The sequence below is a fragment of the Oncorhynchus masou genome, chromosome 10, assembly GCF_036934945.1.
Source record: "Oncorhynchus masou masou isolate Uvic2021 chromosome 10, UVic_Omas_1.1, whole genome shotgun sequence".
NCBI lineage: Eukaryota > Metazoa > Chordata > Actinopteri > Salmoniformes > Salmonidae > Oncorhynchus > Oncorhynchus masou.
In genome coordinates, this window is record NC_088221.1 from 11,102,514 (window position 1) to 11,115,867 (window position 13,354).

A 13,354-nucleotide genomic window follows, 5' to 3' on the forward strand; every position below is an offset into this window, starting at 1 on the left:
TCTGGTCCGATGAAACCAAGATTGAACCGTTTGGCCTGAATGCCAAGCGTCACGTCTGGAGGAAACCTGGCACTATCCCTATGGTGATGAATGGTGGTGGCAGCATCATGCTGTGGGGATGTTTTTCAGCGGCAGGGACTAGAAGTCTAGTCAGGATCGAGGTAAAAATGAATGGAGCAAAGTACAGAGAGATCCTTGATGAAAACCTGCTCCAGAGCGCAGTGGACCTCAGACTGGGGGCGAAGGTTCACCTTCCAACAGGACAACAATCCTAAGCAACAGCCAAGTCAATGCAGGAGTGGCTTCGGGACAAGTCTCCGAATGTCCTTGAGTGGCCCAGCCAGAGCCTGGACTTGAACCCAATAATTGGATTTGGATTGAGTACATACCGAACATGAGTTGACATAGTGGGCGACGTCCTGAGCCAAGGTGGGCCACCAGTATTTATTGGAGAGGGATTGGATGGTGCAGGTGATACCTGGGTGTCCAGCGGTGAGGGATGTGTTTTCCCAGGTCAACAGCCGTTCTCTCACCCCGTGGAGATGTAGCTGCGCTCTGGAGGGCAGGTAGAAGGAGCTGGTTCCCTCTCCAGAACCTGGTGGATGCCCACATCTATGTCCCAAAACATGAGCCAACGATATGGGAGGATCGATTAATGGGCTGGAGGACACTCACAGGACCCTCCACCGACGTGGAACCACAGGGTGCGGGAAAGAATGTTCTCCAGCATCCTGGCCCCCGGGCAATGATTGTCACCTTTGACCAGGAGATGGTGGGGTTATTAAGTGGGAGCCACGGGAGACGGAAGGTCACGGGGTAGGCATGGACCCCAGGTTGGAATGCACTGGACACCTCCTGGCCACAATAGGGACAGAGTCTCAGCTGTCTAAGGCGACCCCACTTTGACGTGAAGAAGTGTGTGGCCCTGACCTCCATGATTTCAGGCTCTGCCTCAGGACAGCCAAAGGAGGGAGGTGAGTGACGAGGTGGACACCGGAGCTCCCGAAGAAGGTTATCCAGACAGATGGCCATCACGATGAGAGCGTCCAAGGATATTTTGTCCTTTGTCTGACATGCCAACTCCATCTGGACCTCTTTGCGCAGTCCACTACAGAATAGAGTACAGAGCGCCAGCTCCTTCCATCAGCTGGAGGCCGCCACAGTCCAGAAGCTGAGGCGGTACTCCGCAGTGTTCTGGGCATCCTGCTGGAGTTGTGAAAGTCACTCACCTCCCTCTTCCCTCTGGAGGCTGGTTGAAGACCACCTGAACGGAGCCATAAACCTCTCATGGGAACCCAGCTCCTCCTCTCCTCTCTCCCAGATGCCGTAGCCCACTCCAACACTGGTATGGTCAGCAGAGAAATTACCTTGGTAACCTTGGACCTCTCGTTGGTGGGGGCTCCCATCTGATAGGCGAAATAGAGGGAGCGCTGGAGTAGGAAGCAACGGCATTTCAATGGAGTGCCGTTATACTTCTCCGGAAGGGACAGTCGGGCATCGCTGACCTGGGTGGACGGCTGGGTAGGTTGGGGGACTGGCTCACCATCAGAGGTATGGAGTAGGTCAACCGATTAATTGGAATGGCTGATTAATTAGGGACGATTTCAAGTTTTCATAACAATCGGCAATCAGCATTTTTTGACACCGATCATGGCCGATTGCATTGCACTCCACGAGGAGACTGCGTGGCAGGCTGACTACCTCTTATGCGAGTGCAGCAAGGAGCCAAGGCAAGGTGCAAGCTAGCATTAAACATATCTTGTAAAAAACAATCAATCTTAACATAATCACTAGTTAACTACACATGGTTGATGATATTACTAGTTTATCTAGCTTGTCCTGCATTGCATATAATCGATGCGGTGCCTGTTAATTTATCATTGAATCACAGCCTACTTTGCTAAATGGGGGATTTAACAAGCGCATTTGCGAAAAAAATCACTGTCGTTGCACCAATGTGTACTTAACCATAAACATCAACGCCTTTCTTAAAATCAATACACAAATATATATTTTTAAAGCTGCATATTTAGTTAATATTAATTGCTAACATGAATTCCTTTTAACTAGGGAAATTGTGTCACTTCTCTTGCGTTCTGTGCAACAGACTCAGGGTATATGCAGCAGTTTGGGCCGCCTGGCTCGTTGGGAACTGTGTGAAGACTAACATAGACAGCCAACTTCGCCAAACGGGGGAGGATTTAACAAAAGCGCATTTGCAAAAAAAGCACAATCGTTGCACGAATGCACCTAACCATATTTAGTTCAAAGAAATTCATGTTAGCAGGCAATATTAAACTAGGGAAATTGTGTCACTTCTCTTGTGTTCATTGCATGCAGAGTCAGGGTATATGCAACAGTTTGAGCTGCCTGGCTCGTTGCGAACTAATTTGCCAGAATTTTACGTAATTATGACATAATATTGAAGGTTGTGCAATGTAACAGCAATATTTAGACTTATGGATGCCACCCATTAGACAAAATATGGAACGGTTCCGTGTATTACTGAAAGAATAAACGTTTTGTTTTCGAAATGATAGTTTCTGGATTTGACCATATTAATGACCTAAGGCTCGCATTTCTGTGTGTTATTATATTATAATTAAGTCTATGATTTTATAGAGCAGTCTGACTGAGCAGTGGTAGGCAGCAGCAGGCTCGTAAGCATTCATTCAAACAGCACTTTACTGCGTTTGCCAGCAGCTCTTTGCAATGCTTCAAGAATTGCGCTGTTTATGACTTCAAGCCTAACAATTCCCGAGATTAGGCTGGCAATGCTAAAGTACCTATTAGAACATCCAATAGTCAAAGGTATATGAAATACAAATGGTATAGAGAGAAATAGTTCTATAAAACTACAACCTAAAACTTCTTACCTGGGAATATTGAAGACTCATGTTAAAAGGAACCACCAGCTTTCATATGTTCTCATGTTCTGAGCAAGGAACTTAAACGTTAGCTTTTTTACATGGCTGTCACGCCCTGACCATAGAGAGCTGTTTATTCTCTGTGTTGGTTAGGTCAGGGTGTGATTAAGGGTGGGTTATCTAGGGGAATTATATGTCTATATTGGCCTGGTATGGTTCCCAATCAGAGGCAGCTGTTTATCGTTGTCTCTGATTGGGGATCATATTTAGGTAGCCATTTCCCCATTGTGCTTTGTGGGATCTTAACTTTGTATAGTTGCCTGTGAGCACTATGTTAGCTTCACGTTTCGTTTATCTTCTGTTTTGTTTGGTGAGTTTTATTATTTATTAAACGTGGAATTCTACACACCCTGCGCCTTGGTCCAATCATCATGACGATCGTGACAGAAGATCCCACCACAACAGGACCAAGCAGCGTGCTCGGGAGGAGATGGCATCCTGGTCTTTGAAGGAGATCAGGGAGAGAATAGCCTGGACTTGGGAAGAAATAATGGCAGGAGACAATAGCCTGCCATGGAAGCAGGCGGAAGCAGCGAAGGAGGGACAGCGACAAAGTCGGGGAGGAAGGCCACAGAAACCCAATAAAAAATTTGGGTGGGGGCACATGGAGCAGTGGGCGGAGCCAAGGAGTGAACCAGAGTCAGTCTGGGAGAAGAAGGAGACTTTGGAGGAGAGAGAAAAGGGAGAGTTGTTGAGTTGGTGGAGGATGCACAGATTTGGACTAAAGGAACGTGTTATCAGTTTGGTGCCACATGAGTCAGCTCCCCGTACTCGTCATGAGAAGTGTGTTAAAGTTGCGGAACAATTGATGCCGGCTATACGCACCAGGTCTCCAATGCACCTTCACAACCCAGTACGTCCTTTGCCTGCTCCTCACACTCTCCTTCAAGTGCGCTTTCCATGTCAGGTGCGTCCTGTTCCTGCTCCTCGCACTCTGCTTGGAGTGCATGTCCACAGTCCAGTACGTCCTGTGCCTCCTCCCCGCACTCGACCTGAGGTGCGTGTCACCAGCCCGGTGCCACCTGCACCGGTCCCACGCATCAGGCCTCCAGTGCGCCTCCACAGTCCAGTACGTCCTGTGCGCTCATCCTGAGGTGTATGTCACCAGCCTGGTACCACCAGTGCCGGCCCCACGCACCAAGCTTCCGGGGACAGTTCCCAGTCCAGAGCTTCCGGCAATAGTTCCCAGTCCTGAGATGGTCCACAGTCCGGAACCTCCTGCGACGGTCCACGGTCCAGAACCTCCAGCTCCAGGGCAGGAGCCTTCCTCTGCGCCGAGGCCCAGTCCGAGCATGGCGTCCAGTCCCGCTCCATGGCAGGAGCCTTCCTCTGCGCCGATGCCCAGTTCAAGCACGGCGTCCAGTCCAGCTCCATGGCAGGAGCCCTTCTCTGCGCTGATGCCCAGTCCAGGCACGGCGTCCAGTCACGCTGCATGGCAGGAGCCCTTCTCTGCGCTGATGCCCAGTCCAGGCACGGCGTCCAGTCACGCTGCATGGCAGGAGCCTTCCTCTGCGCCGATGCCCAGTTCAAGCACGGCGTCCAGTCCAGCTCCATGGCAGGAGCCCTTCTCTGCGCTGATGCCCAGTCCAGGCACGGCGTCCAGTCACGCTCCATGGTAGGAGCCTTCCTCTGCGCCGGTGCCCAGTTCGGGCACGGCATTCTACCCGGTACCATATCCGCAAGGGAGTGGGTACTTCGCCCCGCACTGGAGCCTCCCCCGACGTTAGATGCCCACCCGGACCCTCCCCTACTGAGTCTGGTTTGATTCCGCACCTTGGGGGGGGGGATACTGTCACGCCCTGACCATAGAGAGCCTTTATTCTCAATGGTGGTTAGGTCGGGGTGTGACTAGGGTGGGTTATTAGGTTATTGTATGTCTATGTTGGCCTGGTATGGTTCCCAATCAGAGACAGCTGTTTATCGTTGTCTCTGATTGGGGATCATATTTAGGCAGCCATTTTCCCCACTGTGTTTTGTGGGATCTTGTTTGTGTGTAGTGGCCTGTGAGCACTCCATGACTTCGTTTTCTTTTTTTTTTTTTGCTCTTTATTGTTTTTGTGAGTTTCATTTCAATGAAACATGTGGGGCTCTACGTACGCTCTGCCTTGGTCCGACATTCATTGTAACGACCGTGACAGTTCATTGTTCATTCAGTATTGTTGTAATTGTCATTATTACAAATATAAATTAATCGCCCGATTAATCGGTATCGGCTTTTTTTTTGATCCTCCATTAATCGGCGCTGAAACATCATAATCAGTTGACCTCTAGTATGGAGAACCTCGCTGGTGGTGTCGAGGCGGTGGAGAAGGAGGAGGATTCCTTCATGGTCGTACCCAGTGGAGCCAGCTGGTCGTGGAGTACGGTGTCCATTTCCCAACAATTGTGGTATTACAAAGAGAAGGTAAATTAAGTAAAATAGGTTACGCATCATTGTTTGATAATTAATATATTGTTCTAAACATGTTTCAAAAATACGATGTAAAGAGACCATACTCTCACTTGTTACAGTAATCTGCTCCGAGTGGATTGTGAAGCATGAAGCAAAATGATTGCAGACACTATTTGCCAAGTCATTCTTCGTTTGTGTTCCTGCCAGTGGTGTATATTTAGATGGAAACTGAGATGTTGTTCCACCTCTCGCCTGGGAGAGGTGCTCAGTGAGGCATACCTCCAGGTCATGTGATCCCAACGTGACACAGCAAAAGCCTTACTACTGAACAGACACTGACAATAACAGCCCACTAATGGGACCAGGTCAGATGTTTTCACTGCTTTGAATGAGTGGTTGAATTTAAAGTATGGAAACATCTGATCATGTTTAAAGTTTGAGTGAACTATCCCTTTAATCCTGTATTGGCACATGACTTGCTGCACTTACATAGTATCAAGTTGGAGATCTACCTCTTGAGGGAAGTTTCACACACATCTTTAGATCCATGCACTAAGATGAGAAGGGGGATATCAATAACCTCCTACTTTACAAATTATTATGATACGCAGTATTATTCATCAATAACTAACCAATGTAAACATGACAAGCCCATTTTAAAGAGCAACACGTGCACTTGGGTATACTTAATGATGAATGCACAGCCATCATTGTTGTGTAAAAGGACTTTGAAAGGAGATCTGCAGCTCCAACTGCTTATTTAACCCCTAATTCACCTTCCCCTTTCAACAAATATACTGCTTGCATAAGATCAGATATACAGTGAGCTCCAAAAGTATTGGGACAGTGACACTTTGGATTTGAAATTATACAAGGACTATGGGGTTAAAGTGCAGAATGTCCACTTTCATTTTTTGGGGTATTTTCATCCATATCGGGTGAACCATTTAGAAATTACAGCACTTTTTGTACATAGTCGCCACATTTTAGGGGACCAAATGTATTGGGACAAATTCACTTTTGTATTAGTGGTTAAAAGTTTAGTATTTGGTCCCATATTCCTAGCACTCAATGGTTACATCAAGCTTGTAAACTCTACACAGTAAATTTGAAAGTGTTGATTTAACAGTGTTAAATGTAACACTGTCGGCAAGTACATATGGCCCCACTCTACACAGAGTAAAAAGTGATCAAAGTGTTACATTTCTTGTGTTGAGTTAACACTGAGGAGTGCAAAAAGTTAACACTGCACTATACTGGCCGGTGTTGATAAAATGTAAAACTAAGAGGTCATCAACACTTTGAGTGTTATAGTGACACTCACTAGTGTTGATCTAGGGTGACTCCTTTTAGAGTAAAAATGTGTTTACTCTATACAGTGTTCATTTATTTACTCTTCCCCCATGTAAATATAAATTATATTTTGTAAAAGCACTTGGAATTTCACAATAAACTCAAGCAAAGCTGTTTCAACATTCAAATATGTTTATTATGACCAAACCACAAGTCCCAGCCCTGGCTTAAACTGTTATCAAGTAAGAGTACAATGTAGTCAAAAGAATCCCTTGCTCCATATGACATGAGCAAATGAAAAGGTTTGTGGTAAATTATATCATTTACCTGAAATACCTTGCATGGTGGACTTTGCTTCAAAACAGCTTTAAATGCATGCAAATGATCATCAAAACACAAGGTTTCAAGAGCTGACCCAACCCCAAAAAACATTTCTCTTTCAGAAAAATAGCCTTAATTTTGTAAAATACTGGCATTTCAATGACTACTTCACCAGATATGACCAAATCAAGACGATATTCTGTACCATGGTGCTATACCCATTTAACTGACAAAACATTTGTGTGCACTGAGACATTCAGCTTGGCAGCAATCTCATGGCTTTCTTTCAGCTCATTGAGCCTTGACATCTTTCCTGGACCTACAGCTAGTCTATCCTGGCTGAACGTTTCCCAATTATATGCCATGTCATTTTGGTGTTTCTTGACTAAGGTAATTTAAAACTCTTCAGTTGCTTTTTATAGAAATCATGTTTAGCTTCATAGGGCATACACCACGAATGAAGAATGGGCCCAATATTCCTTATACAACGAGGATAATGCATCATGAAGTGGTGTTTCGGTAACAGATTTCTATCAGGAAACAAATACACGAAAAGCCTATGATGTTTAGCAAGTAAGTGCGTCAGATAGATAGTCATGCCCTCTGTTAGTATAGGAGAAAACACAATATTTACAATTTGTAGTAGTAACAAAAGCAGCTGCCAGTATTTATCATCTTTCTGTACCAGATCACCAAATATCAATGGCAAATTACGGAAAAGACACCAAGACTGAATAGCCTTTAGACCCAAATCATTGCCCTCATCATCCAATTTGAGTGCAGGTAGAAAATTCCTCCTCTCTGTGTAGCCATAGTAAAATGAACAAACTCTACCATCTTTAGCAGTCACAAAGTTGGCTTGTATATATTGTAACACAAGTTACCTCAAGTTGTGCAACTCCTTCTAAAATGTCATGCATTATGTCAACAGAAAAATTGTCTGTGGTATTGAAGTACTGCATAGAGTTCAATAAGCAAGCATGCTTCACACCGTACACATGAGGTAGTGTTGAATTTGACTGAATAGTTTGACAATGGTCTGAGTGCATTTCCCAGTGTGGCAAAAACAGCAACAATAACGAGCACTAAATGATTCCACAAAACAGAACAGGTAATGTATACCAAGATTATCTCCAGTTACTTGGACAATACTGCCATGTATACAACCACTGAAGAAGGGAACTTCAATACCCTCAGTCTCAAGCACTTTCAAATCACTTACTATTGGCTCAAGAATGGAATCCAATCCATAAGTTTTAAGGTCCTGGGTATGGAAAAGTGAATATTTACCAACATTGAATTCAACTTTGGGGTAACATTTCCCAACTTGTGAATATCCTTTTTCGATCCCAATGGATTAGCGGTCTCAAAGTCATAAGAGTTGAATTTGCAACACATTTTACCTCTTTAGAAAAGAGAGGATGTCTCTTCATATATAGTCCATCTTCCAAATCAAAGTTAACTCCATCTTTAAAAAAGCTCTGAGCTCAGCAACCCTTGGAGTCTCCTTAACCGTCCCAATGTCTATGTTGTACACAATTGTTTGTATGATGGTGTACATGTTGCAAGCTCATCGAAGGCAACAAGAGCTCTCATTGACTTGCACAGCAAGGCTCGCTTGTCCAGGATGATGAAGTAAGCATGGATGCTGCTCTTCCTGGTCCCGACTGCAAGAAGATATGGTTGGCGGCTCTGGTCAATCGCATCAAGGTGCTCCTGGATACTGGTTCCTGCCTGAAGAAGACAAAAACTAACACCATCATTAGTTCATCATAATGGCTGCAGCACTGTCCATGAATAAGAATGTCAATACAAACCTTTTAGAATATGACAAGATGCTGTTCAGCTTGGGATGCAGACATATTTCCTGGTCTTTTGCGGCCTTGTGATGGAGGAGTCAAATGGAGCAGGAGAAGGGTGGAGGATAGGTCACTGTCCCATCCCAAACAAAGAGATCCTGATTAAGATGGTAAATTCCTTCAGTGACATTAACATTTCAGAGTTATTTGAAATACACTGCTCAAAAAATAAAGGGAACACTTAAACACAATGTAACTCCAAGTCAATCACACTTCTGTGAAATCAAACTGTCCACTTAGGAAGCAACACTGATTGACAATAAATGTCACATGCTGTTGTGCAAATGGAATAGACAACAGGTGGAAATTATAGGCAATTAGCAAGACACTCCCAATAAAGGAGTGGTTCTGCAGGTGGTGACCACAGACCAATTCTCAGTTCCTATGCTTCCTGGCTGATGTTTTGGTCACTTTTGAATGCTGGCGGTGCTTTCACTCTAGTGGTAGCATGAGATGGAGTCTACAACCCACACAAGTGGCTCAGGTAGTGCAGCTCATCCAGGATGGCACATCAATGCGAGCTGTGGCAAGAAGGTTTGCTGTGTCTGTCAGCGTTGTGTCCAGAGCATGGAGGCGCTACCAGGAGACAGGCCAGTACATCAGGAGATGTGGAGGAGGGCAACAACCCTGCAGCAGGACCGCTACCTCCGCCTTTGTGCAAGGAGGAGCAGGAGGAGCACTGCCAGATCCCTGCAAAATTACCTCCAGCAGGCCACAAATGTGCATGTGTCTGCTCAAACGGTCAGAAACAGACTCCATGAGGGTGGTATGAGGGCCCGACGTCCACAGGTGGGGGTTGTGCTTACAGCCCAACACCGTGCAGGACGTTTGGCATTGGCCAGAGAACACCAAGATTGGCAAATACGCCACTGGCGCCCTGTGCTCTTCACAGATGAAAGCAGGTTCACACTGAGCACATGTGACAGACTTGTTTTAAGGACATTACATCAAAGTTGGATCAGCCTGTAGTGTGGTTTTCCACTTTAATTTTGAGTGTGACTCCAAATCCAGCCCTCCATTGGTTGATAAATTTGATTTCCATTGATCTTGTGATTTTGTTGTCAGCACATTCAACTATGTAAAGAAAAAAGTATTTCATAAGAAAATATTTAATTCAGATCTAGGATGTGTTTATTTTAGTGTCCCTTAATTTTTTTGAGCAGTGTATAAAGGATAAATTATGATCATCAGCATTCATGTCAGCTCCCTCATCAACTGCAGATTCTGCCATCTGGATCAGCTCCTGAAGTTCAGGTCCCTGAGTCGCCTTGCTTAGCATGATGATCTTTTGCTTGAATGTTATTGGCCCCCTCTCCAAACAGCATCACAAAAAAAACAAGACAAAAACATTCCACTTTAACATCCAAAGCAGAGTTTGAGTAAATCACCAGCCTACACATTCATTGAACTACTATTACTGGCCAACCTGAAATGGCATCTAGAGATTAAACACAATTTATACAACTTAAAACTGTTTTTTTTTTGTCTTACCAAGCCCTTCACATTAAGAAAGCGTGGAAATTCGGTTAGGATGGTGGAGCATTTACTCGGGTCGTGGGTCAACTTCTTCCTGTACTCAAAGGTCAATTTCATCTTCTGTTTGACTGTTTCCTCATCAGAACAATGCTTCATAAGAGAAATGGCCTCTCGGCACTGGTCTTAACTCAGGGTAGCCAAAGTGGATGGACTGGACTCCCTCTCAACAGTTGGCCATCCAGAGTATAGTTGAGTCGGCCGTTTCTCTGATGAAGCCAAATTCCTCTGAATGGTTTTGATTCTATAAGAGAACTACTCCACTATTAGGGTCGTAATAATGTTCCTTAAGAAAATGAACATGGTTACTAATCTTGAAAGAAAAAACAAATAACCAAGTCCCATTTGCTCAGATACCATACGAGACAAATTAAACACATATGCCCTTTATCAGTTGTAATTTATACTTACATATCCATATGCGGTGTAGGGATCCTTCAGGTACGGAAACAAGGAGACAATGCCTTGTGCAAATGTTTCTCTCACACTGCGCCGTGGTGATGTCCTGACAAGAATATAATGTTATGTTTAGGCGGCAATCAGAATCTCCACAAGCAGCATTGGTCCCCAGTCAGCTAAATATCAGGAGTGATATTTGAATCCCATCGAGTTTGATACAAGATCAATCTTCTACCAATAGCTGTGGACGGTCAGCAGTAGCCTATCCAATTATGCAACTGAGCTACTGATACAGAAGTCATTTTTAACATTCAGCAGATATGGGAGCAAGTAAAGCGCAACCATTTTCATTATGAATCTTTCCTTTAAACTTACCCATGAGTCTCTGTCATCGCCGAAACAAGAATGTTGTTCATATTTTGTCTGGTGCAGTCAGTCAGGCTTTTAGTTTTGGAGTACTCCTTGATGATAACCTCTCCACCAGGCTTTTTCTTCAGTATGCTCTCTATTAGCTGTAAAAAAAATAATAACAATAAAAAAAACAGCATTGAAAAATCCATTGAATTGAAGAATGAATTACAAATGTAAATTCTTTGCTTTGTCATCAGATCTTTTGATGCTTTTGTGGAGGGCTTCCATCCTCGCTAAAAATTATTGTATCATCAACTGACTCATGGTCTGAACCACCCACCACAGAACTGGCAGACAGGACTCAGAGAAGATTATGCAGTAAAAAAAGATGACAATTACATGCATGTCAAATGTATGGTTATATTGAAAGTGATGCCACAAGTAACCAAGACTTGAAACATACCTTTAGCATCATTGTACAGGGTGAGCTTGAAAACTCCAAGATTTGGCCGTGTCACCGCCTCCTCAAACACATCCCCATCAACTTCAGTTCCAGACCCATCATACAGCTTTGCCTCTGATAAACTAGTAAGTGGGATCTCAAATGTCAGGAAAGCTGTGACAAACATTTAAAAAACAACCTACAATTAGAATTGCAATCGTAAATGGTAAGACTAATCAGACTGACTGTTATGAAAACAATACATTTATTTCCAATCACAAATGAAAGGTTTACCTCCAATCAAAAGGTCTTCAAGTGTCAGGTAAATGATCTTGACATATTTTTGTTCACCATTGAATTTCACCCTGATCAGCATGACTAGGTCTGAAAGCAGTTACTGGTACGAGATAAGGCCAAAACGGATGAAAAAGCATTACATTTGAATTTCAATCATGACACATTATATAAGGATGACTACAAACATTTTCACCAATACTCCTGCAATGCTAATTTCAAAGTATATTATGAAAATATTGGATCATGACCACAACTTACTTGAAGCAGGTCCCAAACTACAGCAAACAGACTATTGAACTCGCATTCACTGTCCCGAAATATTGACGGCCTAATTAGTTCAATAAAATACTCATAATTCCAGCTAGTCACTATATTATGTTGTCATGTTCGAGGAACAGTCTTACAAGCCTGCCAAATTCAACTTGTGATAAAGCGAGTACGAAACAGTTAGCTAGCTGCCGATTGGGTTGGAGCAAGCGGTCGCATCTACACTTCGGTCCGCAGGTAGTATAACTTTTCATTACATTTTCATTACATTTCATTATAGTACAACGGTTTGATTTGTCTAATCTTAGCAATTTCTTCTTAGCTAGCTACATAGCCGTCTTTGTATCAAAGATAATTGCGTAATTATCATATTTCGTCGTCCTAACGTAGTCTACACTGCTATCTGCCCAGCAGCTAGCTAACGTCCACCGTCTACTAGCACTGTAGAAACTATTACACTCAACTGAACGACTCGATTAGTGTAGTGTTAGCTAGCTACATAGCTGTCTTTGCTGTCTTCGTATCCAAGATAATTGTGTAGTTTAGAGTGTGTAGACTTAGAGTGATTATCTTAATTTACCGAGGTTAGCTAGCCAGCTATTTGTCGTCCTTAACGTAGGAGATACTGCTAGCTAGCTAGCCAACAGCTAGCCAACGTCTACTGAATAGAACTTCAACAACCCGGTCAACATTCCGCTTCGCTCCACAGGTAGTATCACATTTTCATTTCACTTCATTACAGTACAACGGTTTGATTTGTTTGATCGTAGCTAGCTAGCTACATAGCCGTCTTTGTATCTAAGACAATTGTGTAGTCTAGAGCAATTTTCTAGGTTAGCTAGCCAGCTATTGTCGTTCTTTTAACGTAACGTAACGTAATCAACACTGCTAGCTAGCCAGCTAGCCAGCTAGCCCCCGAATAGCAGCACTGTAGAAACTATTACACTCGACGGAACGACTTGATTAGTGTAGTGTCAACAACGCAGCCACTGCCAGCTAGCCTACAAAGTCAACAACACAGCCACTGCCAGCTAGCCTACTCCAGCAGTACTGTATCATTTCAATCATTTTAGTCAATAAGATTCTTGCTACGTAAGCTTAACTTTCTGAACATTCGAGATGTGTAGTCCACTTGTCATTCCAATCTCCTTTGCATTAGCGTAGCCTCTTCTGTAGCCTGTCAACTATGTGTCTATCTATCCCTGTTCTCTCCTCTCTGCACAGACCATACAAACGCTCCACACCGCGTGGCCGCGGCCACCCTAATCTGGTG

General features: G+C 44.0%; 1 long non-coding RNA gene across 3 annotated transcripts; it reads right to left on the minus strand.

The window, feature by feature from the left end:
* Positions 1–6,809: 6,809 nt before the first annotated feature.
* LOC135546917 (uncharacterized) lies at positions 6,810–12,866 on the minus strand. 3 transcript variants are annotated; one of them, XR_010456637.1, is made up of 7 exons: positions 11,812–12,866; positions 11,539–11,691; positions 11,100–11,236; positions 10,737–10,830; positions 10,284–10,580; positions 8,751–10,104; positions 6,810–8,667 (listed from the first exon to the last, which is right to left on the minus strand). It is a non-coding gene; the product is annotated as an uncharacterized LOC135546917 (long non-coding RNA). The 3 variants fall into 3 exon arrangements; XR_010456635.1 differs by lacking the exon at positions 11,812–12,866 and having other exon boundaries at positions 11,539–11,782; XR_010456636.1 differs by lacking the exon at positions 11,812–12,866 and having other exon boundaries at positions 10,284–10,611; positions 11,539–11,782.
* Positions 12,867–13,354: the final 488 nt, after the last annotated feature.